This window comes from Microtus pennsylvanicus, chromosome 12, assembly GCF_037038515.1.
Source record: "Microtus pennsylvanicus isolate mMicPen1 chromosome 12, mMicPen1.hap1, whole genome shotgun sequence".
In the NCBI taxonomy this organism is placed as follows: Eukaryota; Metazoa; Chordata; class Mammalia; order Rodentia; family Cricetidae; genus Microtus; species Microtus pennsylvanicus.
In genome coordinates, this window is record NC_134590.1 from 36,954,581 (window position 1) to 36,978,161 (window position 23,581).

Here is a 23,581-nt window from a genome sequence, read left to right on the forward strand (position 1 = left end):
TAAAAGCTACAGCCCCAGGCTTGCTCACGTGGGACACCCTTTGGCCCACCATGACCCCAGTGGAGAGAGAGGCAGAATCTCTTTCACACTGGCAACAGCTTATATAATCTTACAGGAATTTCAGAATTCTGTTTCTATTCAGAGAGGAAACATCTGCTCAGCTCTAAGATCTTACCTAGCCTGACTCTGGTTATATATCAGCGTGAATATTTAGCACACACCTTCAAGTAAGAGTGCGGTATACGGAAATGACTTAAGCAGAAATTACTGGTTATTCAAGATCTACAACCAACTTAGTTGAAGTCATGGCAACCGTAGTTTAAAAGCAATCAATAGATCTTTCTTCCCCCCACCGTCGCATTTGCTTTTTTGGTTTACTTGTTCAGGATAGTTATTGTAGCTTTAAATGAAACAAAAACATTTGTTTTATTTCCCTGTACCACCTTGAAGCAATATTGTATTTAAAATATTCTGTTATTTGCAGTTTCCAGAGCTTGTGCCCTTGAGGTTTAGGAGAAAGCCCCAGAAGTCCACTAGACATTGTGCTCTGAGCCTGCTGCTGACAGCTTACGGCCACCCATCCGCAGTACCTGCACGAAAGGACGCCCTCCCCCCAGTTTATGGTCAGCATTCCAGTTCTTCCAAGGAGTGAAGAAACAGAAAGGAAATAAAAGCAGGAGCTGAGACATAAAGAAAAATGAATCTGAATAAAGAAAGTTGGTGTTACAGGAAGAAGGGCAAGAGCGTGTTCCAGACATGAAAATGCCGGGCGGCTGTGCTCAGCAGCAGTGTTTGGGTGGATGCCGTGTTACTCTTCCTCGAAGACTGTTTTTGTTCACCTCAGTTAGGGAGGGGGAAACAGATAAGAAAACTCTCCTCAAAGTCCACCTTCATGAATCAGAAGGTTATTGGAGTTACTTACAAGAACGAAGGTGAGGGGTTCCTTTCCTGAACACGGGTGACGAGGGTATCCGCATCACCGAAAAGCCCAGTATGGTCAAATCCCAGAGCCGCCTCGATGGAGTCCCCTGCACATCGGACAGGCAGCCACAACAGTGAAGTCTCCTTTCCCCAGCAGCTCTTCACTGTTTACATAAACTCAGGGGCAGGTTCTGGCGTCTGGTGAGTTTACTTAGAGTTTCCTTCGCCCCTGCAGCTTCCCACTCCTCCACAGGGAAAGGCTTCAGTCTGGTGGGAAGACCAGGCAGCAGCAACAGTGGTACAAGGAGTTTACAGGGAAAACGAGGAGAAAGTGGGGATCCAGGCCTCGGATGTTAGACCCATGAACCTCTGAATGCCGACGTCATTTTAAGCTGTAAAAGGTGAAGCCGGAAGTCGGAAATCATATGAAAAACTTCCGGAATATGCTGAAATCCTAAAAACAATGAAACAAACACCTGGTTTTTTAGTCTGAAGATATTGGAGACCATGATGGTGATATTGGAGACCAGACTGGTGATTATTAAGCTGAACCCTGAGTCTCACCACTCAGTTGGGACCTTGGCCTTTAACTGTTAATACAATTCTATTTATCGTGGCTATAACTCATTGAAGCAGATAGATTTATTTTCATTCCACAGGTATTTGTTATGTTCTTTGAAAATGGAAGAGTCCACATGATCTTAAGTGACATGTTAGCACTTTGCCCTTTATTTGTAATGGAATGTGGAAGTAAAACATCCTAATACGCATCGTTCAAAGGGAGAAGAAGCATCTTTTCATCTGTGACTTCCTCATTTCTCATGAGTGATGTTTCACATCAATTGTTTGCCTCCGAGTCATCAGGGACTATCGTGAGCCTTCATGCCAAGACATCTGTTTGCAGAGACGTTATGTTCTAATCATCCAGATGTTCTGCTGAGAGTTTTCATCAAACTTAAGGCTGATATAAATATACATTTAGAATTTGAGAGAAAATATGGTAGTTTTCATACTTATATAGCCATGTATATTTTAAAGTTAATTTTCTTATCTTAAACATCTTTTATTTTAAAAATAATTTGTATTGTCAATGCTCCCCTCCCAAAGCATTTTTAAAATGTAGTTTTTAACACATGGGCAGCAATGAAAAGTGTGTGTGTGTGCGTGCACCTATGTTTTGTGTGTGTGTGTGTGTGTGTGTGGTGTGGTGTGTATGAATGGCCCCCATAGACTCATGTGTTGGCAATGGCACTATTAGGAGGTGTGGCCTGGTTGGAGGAAGTATGCCACTGTGAGGGTGGGGTTTGAGGTCTGATATGTCCAAGCTATGGCTAGTGTCTGCAGATCAAGATGTAGAACCCTTGGTTCCTCCACCAGCAGCATGTCTGCCTGCATGTGGCCATGTTTTCCACCACAGTGATAATGGACTGAATCTCTGAACTGTAAGCCAGCCCCAGTTAAATGTTGTCCTTTATAAGATTGGTCCTGATCATGGTGTCTCTTCACAGCAGTAGAAACCCTAACTAAGACAGCATTCAGGTGGGGGCGGGGCAGAGGTTTGCCATCAGCCTTGCGAGCAGGTGTCTTTACCAATGAGTCATCTCCCTGGGCCATGGGTGATGAACTGAACTCTAGGTGATAACCAAATATAATAGATGATAATGTCTCAATTTAAATTCTGCTTTCATACAGCATAACCCCAAATAGAAATATAAATGGGTTGAAAAATAAATAAATGATTCTAATATTTACAGAGGAAAAATTTCATCTTTTCATATGAGAAAGGATACTTCTTAAAGGCACACACAATATTTTCTGCTTATCCTTGTAATCACAGCATTCAGGAGGCTAAAGCAGGAGAATTGTGGTGAATCAGAGAACAGCTACAGCTACATTGTGAGTTTCTGTCCAGCCTGGGCTACAGAGTGAGGCTCTGTCTCAAAATAAACCCCTAGCAAGCATAATGCAGAGGTAAAAGAATCAGGCTAATTTGATACTAGTCTGGTTTTATGAGACTTTGCTTTAGGGGGAAAACAAAAGGTATAATTTTCTCTTTTTTAAAAAGTTAAGTTTTTTATTTATGTGTGTGTTTGTGTGTCTAGAAGTGTATATATCGTATGTATATAGGTATCTGGAAAGGTCAGAAGAGGGCATTCGCTCTCCTAGAGTTGGAATCACAGATGGCTGTGTGACTCCTGGTGTGGGTGCTGGGAACTCTGCTCAGGTCTTCTCAGAGAGCATCAAGTGCTCTCAATCGCTGGCCACCTCTCTACCTAGGTGTCATTTTCTTCTCCAAGTTCTTTATTGCAAACCACAGTTTTGTGCTTTAGGAGTAAATTAGAAACCAATAAACAAATGAAAAGCTAGTGCTACGAATTCCATAAACTAAAAATCTGTTTTTATATTTTTATGTGAGTTTGAAAGTTTTGTAAGAGATTCCAGCTATTTTATTATTTCCTTTTCTTTTGTGGTTACTGAAATGTTACTGGCCATAAGAATAGAAATATATTTTACTTGGTTCAAAAATAGGTTCTGTTGGCCAATCACCTAGCCCCCACACTGACCCTGACCTGCACCAATCCGGTATCCTTTCCCAGTTGTCTTAGACCTACAAAAGGAAAGGAAGCCAGAGATGATGGAGCACACTGGCAATCCCAGCGTGGGGGAGATGCAGACAGGAAGATGGAAAATTCCAGACCTACCTAATGAGCCTGAGGCTCCCCTCAGTCACATAGAGAGACTTTGTCTGAAAAAAAAAAGAACAGAAAATGAACTGACTAAATAAATAAATGAATGGAAAGATAAAAAAAAAAATAGGTTCTGTTGCCAGCAAGATGGCTCAATGGGCAAATGCACTTGCCGCCCAAGCTTGATGATCTGAGTTTGATTCCCAGAACCCAGGGTATGAGACAGCTGACTCCCACAGGCTGTCCCTGATCTCCGCCGTGACACACACACACACACACACACACACACACACACACACACACGTAAGAATGATAGCCAGGCATGGCGCATGCCTTTAATCCCAGCACTCAGAAGGTAAAAGCAAGCAAATCTCTGAGTTTGAGGCCAGCCTGGTCTACAGAGCAACCACACAGAAAAATCCTGTCCAAAACCTCAAAATAAATAAATAAATAAAAATAATTTTCATTAATTTTAAAAATTACTTCCTATTATAGAGACCGTGACAGAAAACTCACAGCCAATAAAACTGCAGAGAACTGGTGATGTGCGGTAGCCAGTCCTGACTGCACCCGGAACAAAGCTGCTCCTAAGGCGCAGGGAGCACTGTGGAAGAGGCAGCGGATGTACCGTAGGAACCAGAGGAACAGAGAGTTTACTGTAAGACTGTGTGTCCTAGACATGCCAGAGGAGCTACACCCATGAGGTCTCACCAACACGGCTGCACACACAAGACCTGAAGGAAGACACAATAGACATGCTAACCTCTAAGGACCCCAACCCAAGACAAAGAAACGTAGGCAAGTAAAGAATCCTGATGGAGGGAGAAGTCGTCTTCCCCGGAAAAGAGCCCCCACATTGCTTCTCCAGTACCAAAGTGCTCAGCGCTGCAGTCACATACCTACAAGCGGCATTCTACGGACCGAGCAGGTGGTATTTATATATTTAGGAATATATTTATGTGTATATACACACATACACACACACATAAAAAGTTAAAGAGAAAAGGACAGGAATTTAAGAGAGAGAAAGGAGGGTAGATGGGGTTTAGAGGAAAGAAAAAGAAGGGGCAAATGATGTCATTATGTTTTTATTTCAAAAAATAAAAATTTAAAATTTTATATTCTTTTTATTATGCACTGAAGAATAAAATGTGAACAGCAGGAAATAGAATCCTAGGCGCTAAAAATGGAAGCGATGTTAAGGTCATTTCCTTCACACTGAGCTTCTCAGCCCAGTGCCTACTCTCTTCACAGCGGGATCAACTGGGTTTTAAGTAGTCACCTGATTTGTCCTTGGTCACACCTCAGCTTCTGTAACCAGTTCCAGGCCCACTAGGAGCTTGGTAGCCTGTCTTTTACCGCTGGGTAGCTGGGAGGCACTGTTGCACAAGAAAAAGCAAGGGTGGGGGCGGTGAGCTGATACCTGGCTTTTGCCACTTGGTGGCAGATCATGGCAAATTACTACTAGGAGCTTTAGCGGAAACAGTGGCCAAGAATCACAAGCTTAGAAGAGATACCCAGGGCTTGGATCATAGAGCTTCTACTAGTAGTCATGGCTGTTATTATGAGATAGATATATATTTTCTTAGAAATAATGTATTATTGTGGTGTGCTTTTTATATTTACTATGTATTTTTATTAGTGGTATATTTAATGCTTATGTGCATTTTATGTTTACTTGAAAGCCATCCTCCTAATTTCTCACGGATGTTCTACTTGTCATGTTTTCCCACATTCCCAGCAGAATATCTTTTGCCATATTCAGCTTCTTGGTGACTCAGTTTCCCTCGCTTACAACAGGAAAGAGAAATGCAACAGAGCCTTTCTATTCCATGTGTTCGTTAGCTGAAGAGAAATCAACCTTGTCTTCTCAAAGGGAAGTCTGCAGGTCTCACTTGAAAAATGATGGTCAGGAGTGGAAAACCGGTGGGGGTGGGCGTGAAGATGGACAGGGAAATAAACATCTCCAAGCAAGTAGATAAGAGTACAGAGAAAATTCATTTGGATCCTCACTTCGCAGACATGTTAAAGTATACTTCGAATGGGACAGATTTAAGTACCATTGAACTGCAATTTGTTGAAGGAAAGACGCTCATGAAGAACGTCCTGGCAAATTGAATACAGCCATTGAGGGGAGACAAGGATTTGAAAATCCAGACAGGACGGGCTATGAACAGAGAAGTGTAATCCTCCCTGTTCATTCAGCAAGATGAAAGTATGAATACACACAGTAAAATTAAAACAACAAACCTCGGAAAGAAAGGAGTGAGCTAGAGGTAACACTTGACAATATCCCACACAGTTACTACCAAACCTAGCCATATGTGAGTGTAGAAATCAACATTGCTCACTAGGCAGCTATTTCATTGTGGTATGGAGCAACACACAGTGCATTGTGGGAAAGGAGTTCATGAGAAAAAGCATTAAAAATTAATAGAAACAGTGATTTTCAGTGTAGCCAGTGATGCCTGCTCAGCACGGGCAAACAATATTGATACACGATTTTATGAACCATTGTAGAAGAGATTCCTCCCTTCCTCTCTCTGTCCATTCTTCCTGCCCTCCCCTCTTGCCTTTCCTTTGACACTCTCTTACTAGGTAGTCCAGGCTGGCCTCATCTCAGAATCTTCCTACATCAGCCTCTCATGTTGAGATTTACTGTGGTAGAATATTGTTTTTTGGTGTGTTATAATTGTTTACGCTCTGGAACATTTGTTTAATGATGCAAACATGTGCTGCATTCTTTAACGTTGCATTTGTTTAACTCCATGAAGCTGTGATTTTTTGCATGTCTAAAACACCTGATGGTCTATTGAAGTGCTGAACAGCCAATAGCAAGGCAGGAGAAAGGATAGGCGAGGCTGGCAGACAGGTTAAATAGGAGGAGAAATCTGCGAGAATGAAGGAAGGAGAGAGAGAGAACAAGGAGATGAGGACATCAGGGGTCAGCTACACAGCTACACAGCAACCTGCAGAGAAAAACATCTAAGAAAGATATGCAGAAATAGAGAAAGATAGAAGCCCAGAGGCAAAAAAAAAAATAGACGGGATAATTTAAGATAAGAAAAGCTGGCTAGAAACAAGCCAAGCTCAAGCCGGGCATTCGTAAGGGAGAAAAGCCTCCGTGTCATGATTTGGGAGCTGGGTGGCAGGCCCTCCAAAAGAGTAAAGAGTAAAAAGTGAAAAACAGCTAACTACAGTTTACATATTTCTTTAGAATTACTTTGTAATGTATTTCAGGTTCTTCTAAAATTTTCAAACCCCAGGTCTGGAGAGAGACTCAGTTGTCAATAGCACCTGCAGCTCTTGCGGAGAACTTGGGGTTCAGTTCCCATAACTCACACGGTGGATCACAAACCGTCTGTCGCTCTAGGTCCAGGAGTCTGATGCCCTCTACTGGCCTCTCTAAGCACACGGGGCATATACAACACTCATATAAACAATAAGTTAAAAAAAATCTTTATATGCCTTAAAAATATTTGCTTTTAATTGTGTGTGTAGGTGTCTCTCTGTGTGTCTGTGTGTGTTTGTGTGTGTGTGTGCACGCATGCACATGAGTTCAGGTACCATCAGAGGACAGAGGCGTCAGATCCCCTGGAGCAAGGCAGTTGTGAGCCACCTGACATGGGTAATAGAAACTCAACTCAGAGCAACACACGTTCTTAACCACTGAGCCATCTCTCCAACCATCTCTTCATACACTTTAATCTAGTTATTCTATCTTGGAAATATACTCTAAAGAAATAAACTAAAAGGAAACAATATTACTTATACAAACATATCTGCCCTATTTATAGTGTAAGTAGGCATAAAGGAAAAATTTGTTCCACCCAAAACCCCAAACGTGTGATAGACACATGCGTATATATCAGTATCATCTTTAGGCACAATAAGTTTATGTAGTCTAGGAAAATACTAGAATCGTTTAAGTGACAGAAATGTGTGTGTGTGTGTGTGAATGTGTGCGTGCGTGTGTGCATGTGTGTGTGCATGCGTGTGTGCATGCGTGTGTGCGTATGCTGGTGCTTCATCCTAAAGTGGAAGGAGTGATGGGGTCTATCCCTCCAACTGAGCTACATTTCCTGCCCTGGTGGCTCTCTTAAGCTGAAGAGGAGGTGTGCAGTGTGGGTGCAATCAGGATTGTTTATCCAGATGATTTTCTACCTCATGGTCTCTGTTCCAGCCGTGGGCAGATAGTTAAGTGGTTTCCTGCAAGCCCCTTGGAATGTGACATGCGAGAGATGGTGGAGCGGGTTCAAGAAGTGTCTTGGAACTGCAGGAACTGTTCAGAGGAAACGGGCTAAGAAGCCAATTGCTCCTAGAAGGACCATGCATTTCTGAACTTGTTCCAGTCCGGTGTGTGACTTCTTTTTTTCCCTGCTCTGTCACCAACCCAAAGTCAGAATGTGGAGACAAAGACAGGGAATGGAGTGGGAAAACAGACTGACATTGTCACAGGTAAAAAAGGATGCCAAAGAGCAAGGGAGGGAAACCATTCGTGAACCCGTGGATCGTTTGTTTAAACAATGAACTTTCTCTTAAGTAGGAAATTAGTTGCTCATAGCTCAGAAGGAAGGTAGAAGAATCAGCCTTAGGAAACAGATGGAAGCCAAGGGCCAAGAAAATTCATGACAAGAAGGATCAGCCTTCTGGCACGACTTGCCAGCGTGGCCAAGGGTCCATCTCTGGACCAGTTTTGTCTGATGCCACAGCATCATAAGAACATATACTTATTTGCCCATCTGTCTCTGATGGTCAAGAACTGAGTCCTCAAGCAAGGGCTCCAGGGGCTAACCCTGGTTTGGCTGTCCTGTTCCTACTGTCAGACAACAGAGAGGCAAAAGATCGTCTCTTTAGCTAGACTCCTTGTGGGCAGTGAACCTCTGCCTCCCAGCAGAGCTCATCACAAAGATTCCCCACAGATAGAAAGGGGGTCTAGGCACCAAAGAGGGAAACAAAGGAAGAGCACTAGGCAGGAACAACAGCAAGGCTCTGTTGTTCTTCAGTGCCAGGGTGGGTGTTTGGACAGTACTCAGTCTGGAGTTTAGCCCTAGCTCACAGCAGGGGCCTTCTGTAAAGAAGTCATGCCTACCGCTACAGGCTCTTCGAAGGGTGGGGTTTTCTCAACTTCTGATTTCTTCTACAGAGACTCTCATGAGCCTGCTGCAGTGGAATCATAGACGAACATGCTTGTATCTTTCCACAGTTGTAGAATTTACTGAATAATGATAAATTCACAAGGGTTAGTGGTTTTAGCGACAATGTGTCATCCGCCTCCTTTGGTATCTGGGCCAAAGAGAATTCAGGTTCTTTGGTTTAAATATTAATTGCTAATATTAACTCTCATATCACATAGCGTACAGGAAATACACATGTGAGAACACACACACATACAGTATACAAGTTCAAAAGGCTCCATCAGAGTCCAAGTTCAGAAGCGGGCTGAGAGTCCGATGATAAGTGTGGGGAGGAAGCCGCTGCTGGATCTGCGGTCAGCCTTGAGAGTGAAGCTGCCGGGTTCAGCTCTGAAGTGAAAGCTGGTCGGGGTTTGGTGCAGTAATTATGTCAGAAGCAGGAAATGGCAGATTAGGTCCAGACAGTCAAGCAGGCCTCATCAACAGTGAGACGCTGAGCTGAAGCTCCAGGGACAACGTGGCGAAGAGGCCCTTCTCTCTGGGCCTTGGACCACTTCAGTGGGACGGGTTCTGCTTCCATGAGGCACTCTTTCCACAGGGACCTGGCAGGTGTGGAAGAAGCCTGCTGTGACAGGTAATGGAAAATCTGGGTTTCATCTGTCATAGCACACAATGACGCCTTAAGCTGACAGATCCCGGGAAGTCAATCATCTAAGAACAACAGTCTAAGGCATAGGACCCCACCTCAGCACCATACCAGTCGCCAGGGTGACAGGAGAGTCACCACAGCCTCTAAACCTCAGTTCCCTGTGCTGTATAGTGTATTACAGTAGTATTTCATGGCGAAATGATGGAGAATTACTACACATACTTCTACATGAAGTATCGGTAGGCGTAATTCTACACGTTACTCTTTTATACTGCATGCAATTACTGAGAACTTAACTGTTAGCCAATGTGTTACTGGTCAAGCAGGAGGCGGATTAGTTCCTAAAAGCAACTTTCCTTGCCCCCTGTGCTATTTTTAGTAGGCGGTGTCTTACTTAACTCTGGTGTGAATCATCTAAGTGCTATTTTTAAATGAGTGGAATTGCATTATAGGGTCAGTCACATGGCCACCGAACTTTCTTCCTGGGCTTGTGATCCGATTCTTTCCATCATTTCTGGAACCTACCATGGCTGGTTCCACCTTCCCAGGGAAAATTCCATACCAGACCAAGAGGGACACAGCTATGTAAAGTTCTGCCTTGACTGGCCTCCCGTTAGGACCAGTGACATCTTTCTTCTCTCTTGCTGTACAGCCAACACTACAGGACACAGATCGCTGTTCGGCTTGTTCCTGTGCAGTAGTGGACAGGAAAAACAGGGCAGGAAGTTTAATGGACAAATTGTTTATAGGTCAAAAGGAGTCAGAGGGGTGGGACAGCTTCAGCACAGAGGGAACAAATGGAAGAAAGACACTTGTGCTCCCATGCTGGGTCTGCTGTGATCGCAGTGTCTGCCCAGGCTGCAGGGCTGTTCCTAAGGTCTTCCTGCTCCTCGCCCCACGTTCCCTTGACCTTTTACTTGCTCTCTCTTGGTACACTGAAGCTGCCATTCAACTGCCTTCCCCTTGAACTTTTGGGGATAAATCTGAAGGGCACTCAACCTGAGTTTTGACATCCAGGCTCATGCTCTCCCTTTGATTTTGTGTTTTAGGTCCTGTTCTATCAACTGCTTAGGACTCCTTAGCTAACGGAAAAAGAGACTGCACACGGAGTTAACAGGCATTCTAGAGAATCTCAATCCTGGGCAGGGCCGTGAGTCAGGTCAGGGCCACGGGGCTGCCAGAGTCTGGTGGACTCAAAACTCTGAGAGCTGCTGTTTGTCCCTTTCAGTTCAGGAAAACACTTTAGGGATGAATAGGATAGATCAGCACAGCTCTGTAGGGAGGAGGATATGCATTTCCCTACAGGAGAAGCATTTATGGAATGTTATAAAAATTCATATCATATGGTAGGATAGACAATTTGATTATGAAAATTTATATGTTCTATTTTAAAGAAACAGTGTCCTGGTTCATATTCCAGCTTATTTTGAGGAAAGTCTTTTGGCTTAGGATCAAGCACGCATCTAACTGTCTAAGCTGGCAGTGGGGAAGTGGAAGACATCTCTCCTGGGTTGTTTTTCCTGATTGCCTTAGCTGCTCTGGCTAGTCAAAAGCAAACACTAGAAAGAGAAACAGGATCAGAAAGTTAACTCTAACACCTCAGAATGTGCGGGCTCAGGATTCACACAAGCAGAACCTCTGATGCTTTAAGTTTTGACAACTGTCTTTGTTTATTAAACTCATTGACATTTTCTTATTAAGCTCACTGACATTTCTACATGAGGTTTATCGCTGAAGGTCATGGACCAAGTTTCTCTCTGGTCATGACTGAGTTATAAGAAATGTGGCCAAGCTTACCTAAGACTTTTTACTGTAGGAGGAAGTTTCTGAGGGAGGCCAGATATGTTTCCTGATGGTCGATATGATCAAACTGAGAACTGGGATAAAGCAGCAAGCTCGTCCTGTCTTAGGTATGGAGAGCTGGGATGTGCATCTGGTTTACACGGTCACTGTCCCAATGGATTTTGTATGAACCCCGAATCTGGTGTTCCAGAATTAATGAAAGATGAGCTGTGGTCCTTGATGGGACAAGCTTCTTGAGTTAGTGAGAAGCAGTGGTGTTTTCAAAAGGTAAAAGTTGATACAATTGGTAAAATTTGAAATAACATGATCCATGAACAAAGGTCCCTGGTGATTAACTTGTCACCTTGAACATATTTTCTTTGTCAACTATGGACATGTCAATATATAAACTGATTGAGGGTAGGAATAGGGATCCAAACATATCATATGTAAATATGAATTTTAAGTAAAATATTTTTTAAAACCACACACACAGGGATGAAGAGATCATGTACAGCTCTCACAGAGTGAGTAACCCGCCGAGGCGGACTACAGTGGCGCCCAAACAGGGACTCGGAGCACGGCCAACTATTGGACGACTGACGAGCGGTCCCGGGACGTCAACAAGAAGGAAAAAGAACATTCTGCAGCTGTAGAACTCGACAGATCTGCAGAACGAGGTAGGCACAGGTTCACTGTTGTCCAAAAAGATATGGGACTTTCAAAGGAAGAGAAATTCATACAGGAATTTAATCAATCAATCAGGGTGAGAGGAGTAAGAGTCAAAAAGAGAGATTTATGTTACAGCTTATATAGGATAAGGAGTTTGGCTTGGGATGGGGACAGGGGCATGGAATCTTGCTGCGTGGTTCACATTGGTCACGTGGTTCACGTTGGTCACATAGGCCAGGAGGTTACATTCGGTCAGGTCACGTAGGCCAGGAAGTCACGAGTTGACACACCTAGTTCTCTAGATAGTTTGGAATGTGGGGCTGGTTCCGCTAACAGACAGCTCTCTATTAACAGCTAATTGGGTGTGGGATAGGCTCTGTCAATAGAACAGTTCTTAATACAATTGGGGGTGTGGGGTTCTCTGCAGACTCCCCAGGGTGATGGTTCCTGTAATAATTTTAGGAGGAAATGGCTCCTGACGACAGAGGACTGGTAGTCACTTCCCAGCACCCACATCAGGGGGATCAGAAACCACCTATAACTCCAGTTCCAGGGGATCCATTGCCTTTTCTGGCCTCTGTGTGCACCTAAATACACACACTCATAAAACATACACACCTTCACATAAATAAAAGTGATGTAATTTTTATAAACTACACACATATCACACATATACATACTATATATGGCATATTACGTATGGAAGAGAAGGGAAGGAGACTGCTGGAAGTAGGGAGGGATAAGGTTAGAAATGAGAGGGTATGGGGTTTAATATGGTTAAAACATATAATATACTTGAAAGAAAGCATCCTTAGCAAACTCATTGCAATGCACAGTATACCAATATAGAAAAAAAAACTTGACATTAGAAAACACAACAATTATAATAGACATACAATATGGTCCACACCTAAAACATTGTTCTTTAAAGTATACAAGGAATTATATAGTTTATGAATACTTTCTGAAAATGGCACCATGAAACTCATTGAATCACATGATAACTTTTAAAAAAAATGAAATGAAAGGGAAAAGCAAAAGCAAAGGAAACGATTGACTTGAAGCAGCACAGTGGTGGGCTAGGCCATCAGGTGCATGGTTTAAGATGTTCACAGGCTTCCTTACACGAGAAGCTCAGATGGAGGCGTAGAAAAAGATGGAAACTGTTTTAATCATTCTACCAGGAGAGAAAGTTAATGGATTGTCTCCACTTCAGGGAAAACAAAACAAAAGAAAAGCCAAAGATGTGGGGCCAAGTGGCTGTAGTTGGTAAAGTATTTGACTTGCAAGCGTAAGGATCTGGATTGGGATTCCTAGCCCCGGTATAAAAAGCCTGGAGTGATGGACTTGCTTTTGGTCCCAGCACTGGGGATTCTTGGTGCTTGCAGGTCAGTTAGTCTTGCAGAATCTGTGAGTTCCAGGTTCATCGAGAGACTCTGTCTCAAAAGTAAGTCAGAAAATGATATTAAAGACACCTAATGCTGATCTCTGGCCTTCACAGTACACACATACACACACACACACACGCATACACAAGTATACCATCTCCACACACGAACTATGACATAAAAAACAATAAACAAAAGTATCAATATCAGCAAATGCTTTTAAACATTCAGTTGTCGTCACTAGGTTATAAAAGTGCTATGAAACCATAAAGACAATCAAAGTAACCATGAAAACATAACTAGAAGGAAAACCAATAAACTGAAGACTCATCCATCAGTCAGCTGAAAGGGCTGTCTTTTTCTGTTGTGATTTTATTGGTCCCTGAGTTTCTCAAGCTCAGCCCAGTGGATAGATATTTCTGAATAGATAGTTATTTGATATTTGGGACTTTTCTGTGCATGGATAATGTTTGACAGTATTGCCAGCCCCTGTTAAATGACAGTTGTATTCCTTTTTACCAACAGCACCCCAGGATCACCTCATGCTGACAGTCTGAAATGCTTCCAGATGCATTCATTTTATGACTCTGACAGAAGAAGACCTGGTTGAAGTAGCTTGAGTGAGGAAGGATTGATTGATTGGGTTTGATGTATTAGTTTCTTGTTATGTTGCTGATGTGGGATTCCTCTCTGTAGGCTGTGAATAAAGAAACTGCTTTGGACCTATAGCAGAGGTAGGTGGAGAAAACTAAACTGAATGCTGAGAGGAAGAAGGCGGAGTCAGAGAGAAGCCATATAGCCCCACCAGAGACAGATGTCTGAACTTTACCACAGCCTCATGGCGATACTTAGATTAATAAAAATGGGTTAAATTAAGATGCAAGAGCTGATAAGAAGTTAGAGATAATGGGCCAAGAAGTGATTTAATTAATACAGTTTCTGTGTGATTATTTTGGTTCTGGGCAGACGGGACAAACAAGCAGCCTCATACTACATGTTGCTGTGACAAAAATACCCGAGAGAAGCAGCTTACTGATGGAAGGGTTTGTTTCAGCTTATAGTCCAAGAGTTGATTGTGGTGGGAAAGCCGCCATGGTGGGAGCTTGAGGCAGCTAGTCTCACCGGTTCTGTAGTCAGGAGGCAGAGAGTGGTGGATCCTGGGCTCAGCTCACTTTCTCCTTCATCCTCAATCTAGGACCCCAGCCCAAAGAGCAGTGCTGCCTATAGTTAAGTGGATCTTTCTATGTCAGCTAATCCTTCAGAAAATACCCTCACAGACTCACCCAGAGGCATGATTTTTAGTTGATTCCAGATTCTGCCAAACTGATGTTAATGTTAAATTTCACATTTCCATCTCAGAGAGTATGTTCTGTCATGGTGAGGAAGGTGTGCAGCTGGAGTGTGCTGGGCCGTGGCAGCTGGTCTCACTTTAGAGTCTTTGTTGGACTAGAACTAATTAGGCAGACCAGGCTAGATTTGAACCTGCAGAGCTCTGCCTGTCTCTGTATCCATAGTTCTGGGGTTAAAGGTGTGGACCACTACCCTTGTCTCTCCCAAGGTAAATCAGGAAAGAGAGACAGGACAGGAAGCAAGGCTGTTCTGCAGTCCTCAAGGTCCACCCCTAATAATGTACCTCCCAACGTTTCCACAACCTCAAACACAGCACTGCAAGCGAAGGACTGGTTCAAACATGTTAGTTTGTGGGGATAGTTCAGACAACCACAATGTCAGACATTACTGTATGTCCTTGAAGCCGAGGGAGGAAAATCACAGCTATTGAGGACAATTGGTTTACACAAATGAGTATATTTTTTCAAAAATAAGGCCACACAAATTTGAAGGAGAGCAGGGTAGTGTATATTTGAGGGTTTCTGAAGAAATGTTGTTATTACATTATAATCTCAGGCTGGGTGGTGGTGATGCATGCCTTTAATCCTAGCACTTGGGAGGCAGGGGCAGATGGATCTCTGAGTTCGAGGCCAGCCTGGTCTACAGGGCAAGTTCCAGGACACCCAGAGCTACACAGAGAAACCCTTTCTACATATATAAAAGTATATATTATTATTTTGAGATTACATATATAACCTCAAAAATTAAAAAGAGAGAAAAATTGTCCTAAAGAGGTTCAACAAATGTGTAGATTTGGTTTTACACAAAGGGAGAAAACTATTAAATAATGCACTCAAAACCTTTATGCAAGGAAACTCCAATTATTCCCAGAAGAGAACACACGAAATAGTAAATAGTATCTCTAAGAAATCTCCCCTTGGACATCTGCTGGGTGATCTTAGGAACTGGCTGAGGCTGGGCAAGTGCAGACCTCCACGTTGTCATCTGTTGAGCCTTTCCTGGTGGATGAAGTCAGGGTTTTTAGAATGGCCAGCAGAGGCTTGGGGCTTTGTCTAGGATTTATCATGCCATCTCAAAGTGGCTGTTGTCTGAGCCCAAGGAAATGGCCCTTTTTATCAGGAAGGGACAAGTTCAATTGCTCAGGCTTTGAAGTGCTTTCTAGTCAGAGGAGTCGGCACTGTGGTGGGATCCCATCCTTAACTCTGTGATAGATTGTCATCCCTGAGTCTGTGATCAACTCTCACCCCTGTGCGGCATTACCTCAGCAGTGCTGGCATCCATCTCTGAGGCATTCGGTGTTAGAATCTGTTTTAGAAATGCCTTATATTTTATGTAGGAAAGTTGAGGATATTTTTATCTGCACACCTGGCACCAGAATTCCTTTTAGGGAGACAACTGACTTCATGGAGGAAAAAAGAAATCTCTCTCTCTCACACACACACTAACACCAACACTTGAAATGGAGGGAAGGATATCTAAGCTACAACAGCAAAAAAAAAAATAGTCATCATGATTTTAACTTCCCTATGGAAAACAAAGGGATGATTATGAATTGTGCTTTGGTTTGGAGGAAATGAAAAGGGGGAAGGATAGGAAAGAGAGAGAGAAAGGGCTAGGGACAAGCCCAGTGGAAAAATGCATAGATTTCTCCACTCTCCCAGGGTTCTATGAAATGCCACAACGGCAATGAGGACTGAACACTATATCTACCCCTGGGGCTTGGGTCAGTGGAGGCTTATTTAAAATCAGGAGTCTCTTTGTTGTGTGTGTGTGTGTGTGTGTGTGTGTGTGTGTGTGTGTGTGTGTGTAACTGCTCAGTCATGCCCCTGGGAGTCAGGGCTATACATATTCCCACCTGATTACCCTTGCTATTGAGTTTGAGGCTTCATGGTGCCAAATTCCATTCCCTGGCTGGGTTCTGTTTACTCATGCATCAAATCCACATCCAATACAGGAAAAGAAGAAAAGGCCTTGCTTTCCTGGTAAGAAAGTAAAATCCCAGAACCACCCCTAGCAATCACACAGCCTCCTTCAGTACAGGATGGGAAGAGGTCATTTATTCATCTAAATGAGGGCAGACAGCGGGAAGGTGTGACGTTGGATAAGATCAGCTGACTGTGTGGTAACCATCTGGGAAACCAAAGTGGGAGTGGAGTATCACATGATACAAGCAGAAGCAGCCTGTGGAAAAGGCAGAGGCCATGGAGTCTGAGCATGGCCATTCAGGGTGTGTAGAAATCTTGCCAAAAGTTTGGGGCTTCCTCTTGGGTAAGGTCCCAGAGCTGGACAGACCTCTATACAGAACATGGTATTTGTGGGTACGCTGACCTCTGGGAATTCAACAACTCTTTCCAATTCAGCATCTCTATAGGCTTCAACCTCCCTCCTTCTCATCACCCCTTTTTAAATTTCACTGATAATATCTTCTGAGTCCTTCCTGACATTGCTATGACTGCCTTGTTTCTCTGCCTTCAGCTTCTCTCCTTTCTGGGCAGCCTCATTAGGGTTCTGATGTCTAGTTATTGCTCTATACTTTACACACACACACACACACACACACACACACACACACCAGACAAATGACGTTCGCAGAGAAATGGCCATAGTGGTGCGGACCTGGAAACCTGGACACTCACAAAGATGAGGCAGGAGGACAGAGCCTTCCTGAGTCACAGATGAGCACATTGCCAGCCCGGGCAATGGAGAGACACTGTCCCAAAACTAAAAGGAGTGAGAGGGTTGGGGATAGAGCTCAGTGGTAGGACACTTGCCAAGTCTGTGTGAGGCTATGGTTTCAATCCTTGGTGCTAGAGAGTCCATCGTGGGTGGTCGGGAAGGCGTGAACAGACTTGGTGTTTGTAATGCCCTCATTGTGATGGCCTTTTTTTGCTTCTAGTGGATCTCTCCTTTAAGACAGTTGTCCTTCAGCCTCAGGCCCTGACAGAGCATCTATAATAACTGTGGTGGTATGAATGAGAAAGGCCCCCATAGGTTCCTATCAGTTGGTAGAACTGCTTGGAAAGCTCTAGGAGATGTGGTGGAGGAGGCATGCCACGCTGGGGCTGGCTTTGAGGTTTCAAAAGCCGGAGTCAATCTTGGTCTCTCTCTGTCTCTCTTGTCTCTGTTTCTCTGTCTCTTGCTCTCTCTGCCTTCTACTTGCAGATAAGTCATCTCTCAGCCACTTCTCCAACACCACATCTGTTTGCTCACTGTCAAGCTCCTTGCCATGATGGTCCTGGACTCTCTCTCTCTGATGGTGTCAGCCACAAGCTGTAAACTCTGGCTTATATACATTACCTTGTTCATGGTGTCTCCCCGCAACAGTAGAAGAGTAACTTTGGGTTCCCAGGTAGGAAAGAAGGCCCAGTGTAAGGATTTACAGCACGAATTGCACATTGTACTACATAAGTCACATGCGCCCTTACCAAAGACAGTGTGAAGAAAACTGAATGTTAACACAGGCAGAAGATGTGTTCTAGAACACTCACCATGGGAAAATGGTTAAAAGATCATGCTACCTGTAAAACATACAGAAGGACTGCAAAACAGCATATATGAGCTGAGTTTTACACACGCACATATATACACAAGCTCTCACACACACAAATACACACAGAAAGAGAGAGGGAAGGAGGGGGAGGGAAGGAAAGAGGACACGGCCCTATATTGAATCTTAGTTAGCAAATTTAGAGTTTAATCTCCAGTAAGGTGTGTCTCGGCTATCTTGCTTAACCCACACAATAAACATCTGTTGATATGTATCAAGGTCATAGCTGCTTAATATTTAAACACAGCATGGTAAGCCCTGCCAGGAAGCAGGACCACTTCTGATTTTGCTCCCCTCGACCCCAGGTTCTTGTGTTTGTTCTTTGTCCAGCTTGGTTGGGCAGCTTTCATACCTTTGTGTGTATTGCAGTTCTTTTTGAGGCTATGGAACTGAGCCATGCTCACTGTCCCTTAGAAGTACCCTAAAAGTCATCCAGGGAGAGTCAGCATGGCTTCCCCTTCTCACTTGACAACCAAATTTCAAGTCGGGTGCTACTTGACCATCTTTACTCTTCTTCTTTAAAGAATCAAATGGACATGACGAACTAGACAGCATTTCTTTTTCTTAACGGGATTGTGAAGGGGAAGAATTAGCCTCACTCTGCATGGCGTGCCTATCCATGTCTCTGTCTCTCACTCATGATGCGGCTCCCTGCCTGGGATTGGCTGCCTTCGTGGTCAGCACCTGCTGCCCCCTGCCACCACTTGGGGACCTGCAGCATTTTATTTCTAAACCATTACAGCTACTCTTTGGTAGCTTCATGAGTTCTTTGTATGCAGTCATATATATACACATACATACATACACATGCAAGCATAATATATATATATACATATACACATACATATATTACTACAGTCTATATAATACATGCATTCTATATATACATACACATAAATACATATGTGAGTATGTGTGTGTATGTGTGTGTGTCTGCTTGTATACATGTGTATAAATATCTTTTAATAGAAGAAAATTAGAAAACATTCAGGTTACAGCAGTTAAGAGTGCTAGCTGCTCTTTCAAAGGACCCAGATTCAATTCCCAGCACCCACATGGCAGCTCACAACTGAGGCTCTGACATTCCATTCTGTCCTCTAAGATCACCAAGTGCAGGTTGTACACAAGCAAAAATACCACCTTTTCTAAGTGGGTCAATGCGATATGTTCGGTGACTAGTCACGTCTGACGCGTGGTGCAATGATGATCAATGGAATTTAAAAGAAAGCCCGACCTTCACAGCTGGTGCTTTAAAGGAATAATACATGTTGGACATGCTGGATTCTTTTGGAATTCAAAACAGTCTTGTTACGCCAGTATACAGAAAGCTAGATTTACATTTTTTTAAAAAAATAAATAGAACCCTTTTTGGCTTCTTAGAGTTGATCTCAGTGCCTCCAGTGTGTTAAGCACACACTTTCTACTACCCAGAAACATCCCAAGTGCTTGATTGTTTCTCTGTGTGAGATTTAAGATCCTGAGCTCTGATAAAACAAATTGGTGGCTCTCCCTCTTTGAAAACGTTTCAAAGTACACCCTGTCTAGCCGCTCTGAGCTCTTTAGCTGAAGTGTGAGCAATTTTCAGAGCTCCCTCTCCAGCCCTTCAAGCTATAGATCATGAAGACTTTCGCTGTGCTTGGAAAAGCCTTTCATCTTGGCACATAGACTGTGAGAAGGCCGTAGGTGACATCACAAATGACAAAGGAACAGACACAAAGCGCTCACCAAACAAACCTTCACAGAACCCAGCTCTGGTTGAAGTTTGAGATCAACATGCCTAGAAGTAAACAATGAAGGTGATGTCCTCTCCCACAGGAAACTTCTGGATCTCCAGTCCAGCCTCTTTCTGCTCTTTGCCTGTGTCTCAGCTTAGCCCAACTTTGAAAGTCTAGAGGTACAAAAGGGCCCACACAGGAAGCTCTTATTCCACCCACAAAGGGCTCCTAGTCAAAAGCGGGCCCTTTCTTTTTGTATGTCTCTTTGCCTTGTCTTCAATTCCCCTCCTCGCTTGGGGTTCCCATCAGCCCCGAGAAGATCAAAGGCCGCTCACCTTAAGAGCCATCCAGATGAGAACGGATGGTCTGGAGTCATTATTCTTCTTGGAGGAAAACAAATCAAGCAGGATGATTTGAGTGTGCACCAGCGACCATCATTCCCTCTCCGTATGTAAAGCCAGAAATCATAGACTCTCATGCCTCGTGTAGGCAAGAGCAGAGACCCCAAGAATATGAGGCTGGTCTGAGCCATGGCTGAGAGCAAAGCCTCCCGGAGGTCTCAATGGCAGGAGCACCCGCATCCCACCATCACAGAAGTGAAATGACAGGGACGGCTGGGTGGCTTGCTCTCGCAGCTGGTCTCCTGTGAGTAATTTCAGACTGCCTGTGGCTGTAGCACATCCGTGATGACTTCCCACAGGGAGCATGGTTAGATGAGAGTCCATTGTCTTTCATCGCTTTTCCTTTGGAAAAGACAGAGTCCAGTCCGTATTCCACAGTGATGAGAATGACACAAGAAAACATCTACTGTACTTGGGGAGGGGATAATGGTATTTTATTTCTTTTTTTTTGTTTGACCACAGGGACTTCTGAAATTTTGAGACACTGTCTTGCCACAGGAGAGTTAATTTATAATTTTGTTTATTGGTTGAAGTGGTCTCTTAAGATTACTAAGATATTCATTTGCTTTTCCTTTACTGAACTGATTTCATTTATTTATATAAAACATTTCTTGGTTAAAAACAGATGAAATTGCATCCCATCAAATTGATTCTTAGGCTTCTATGTTTCTTGCCTTTATTACCTGTGGGCAATGACATCATGGCTTAGCATTGAACTGTTTCCATATTTTTATTTTTCGTCACTTTGCTGTAGCATGTTTGTTTTTTACTCTGGGGAGGAAGAGTCAATACTGTTCATCAACCACACTCATTCAATAAGATGGCTTGATAGTTCCCGGGCAAAACTATTTTGGAAACTCAAGTTAATGTTATTATTTTATAGACTTTACATATCGGTGGAACTCCAGATAGACTAACTCAGATCAAAAGCATCCATGGTTCTGTCGGAATGAAGCATTATTAGAACAGTGAGGAAAGGCCTCCTAAGGGAACCATGGACACTTCCCAAGGTAAGCAGCCCCAAAGTATGACCCAGAGTGGTCACGTGCTCTTTAGGTGGCGCTGGCATGAAGAATAGAGGAAGGGAGAAAGCAAGCACAGCACTCACTTGGACTCTTACGCCATCCCTGCAGATGGAGGGCTCAGGCGGGGGAAAGTGAGGTCCCCATTTTGTGGGTTCAGCTCTTTCCTAAGCCCTGCTATATAAACGGTGAAACCCTGTCAGCACCAAACAACCAACCTCCTTAAGAACTGGGGTAGCCTTGGCTGGAGAGGGAGTGAAGGAGGAGAGACAGAGTTAGCAGAGACTGGGAGCCTTTTTAAGTAGAAGGATATTGACAAGAAGAAAAAGGATGCTTAGGCTGTGTTTAAGACAAGCCAGGGAAAGGAGCTTTAAAAGTCCCCGTCCTCACTTTAAATTCTACTTCTGGTTTCAGCCATGGATGTGACTTGAGTTGGCTAATTAATTACCATCTAGAGCTCCAGTGTAAACAGCTACCAAGTGAAAATGACAGCCTCTCTCGAGATACACAAAAGGCTGGACTTCTCAAACTGCCCCAGTCTCTAGCAGAATAAGCCACCTTCCCTCAATCAGAACTCCCTTGCGGCAGTTCAAGGATAAGCTGTGGTGTGTGTGTGTGTGTGTGTGTGTGTGTGCGCGTGTGCGCGCGCGCATGCGCGCGTGCGCGCGCACATGCACGCATGTGCATGTCATGTGACCAAGTTCGCTTGTAAGACCAGGCTGGCCTTGAACTCACAGAGATCCACCTGCCTCTACCTCCCAAATGCTGGGATTAAAGGTGTGTGCCACCACTACCCGGCTAGTTTTCACTAAGGATTATAGCATATGCAGGCCCACTGCAGTCTCTCCTATGATAATGCTGTATCTCCACACTCTCTTCCCCTTTCCTAGTTAGAACTTGTGGAGGTCCAGGCTCTGTCATGTGGATCAGGCAAAGTCCCTGCATGACTGACTGGAGCAAAATTCAGGACAACCGTGATGATTCACCTCCACCTCCAACATGGGAAAACAAAAAAATTCCCATCCTCTCTGCACTCCCGGTTAATTGCTGCAAGCTCTTGTTAAGACATTTGTCATGTCCTAACTGCTATAGCTCCCTTTGGACAGTCATAAATGCTCCTTCTGAGATGGGAGGGGAGGGGCTGAAGACATTGCATCAAGATTAGCTGACTGGAAATAAAAGTATCAACATTAAGAGCACTTCCTTTTCTTCCAGAGAACTTGACTTTGGTTCCCAGCACTCACATCAGAGGACTCGCAACCTCACTCCAGCTCCAGGAGGTCCGATATCCTCTGGCCTCCATAGCCGTCTGCACACACACACACACACACATCCATAAAACTTGAGATTATAAAAAGACTATGGTGTGAAAAAAGCCAATTTGCAGAGGAAGACTGAAAACTATTTCTTATCCTGATTTCACCCAATGAATAGAACATTCTTGAAAGATAGCCTACAAAATACAAAATAGAATGAAGTGTGTGTATGTTGTGCCATAAAAGACTATTTACCAGATTTTTTTCTCATTCTAAGGAGACCTTTTTCCTTAAAACTTTGCCCCTCCCCATTTTTTGACCCAAAAGGAAGCCAGTTTCCCTAGCAATCCCCACTTCCATTGATGTATTCATTTTCCTACCAACCCCTGCGGAAAATCACTGCAGATTCTGTACATTTCCACTACCATAAATGTTTTACTTTATTTGAAGTCATAAGATAATTACAACAGTTTTTCCAAACAGAAAATGTCATTATTCAGTTTTCCATATAATCTCTCTTGGGGGAAAAGCTGATCATTTCCTAATTGCTTTACAGTGTAGTTAGTGTGTTAATATGAAATTTGAGCTATCCAAGGTCAACAGGGAGATGACTGTCCCTGACGAGATAGTTGCTGACAGTTCCCTGGAGGAGGGGGAGTGTTCTGGTTGGGTTTTCACTCGTTACTCTTTTGAGAGGGAGTTCACCACCCAGCTTCAAAATTATGACACAGTGTTGTATTCTTTCTTTCTTTCTTTCTTTTTTTTTTGGTTTTTTGAGACAGGGTTTCTCTGTGGCTTTGGAGCCTGTCCTGGAACTAGCTCTGTAGACCAGGCTGGTCTCGAACTCACAGAGATCCGCCTGCCTCTGCCTCCCGAGTGCTGGGATTAAAGGCGTGCGCCACCACCGCCCGGCGTATTCTTTCTTATAAATGCCCAGCCGTAGTTTGGCTTCTTTTAGCTTTTCCTAGCTTAAATTATCCCGAGTATCTTTTGCCTCTGGGCTTTTCCTTTTCTTACTTCTGTATATCTTTCTTACACTCTTACGCTCTTACTCCA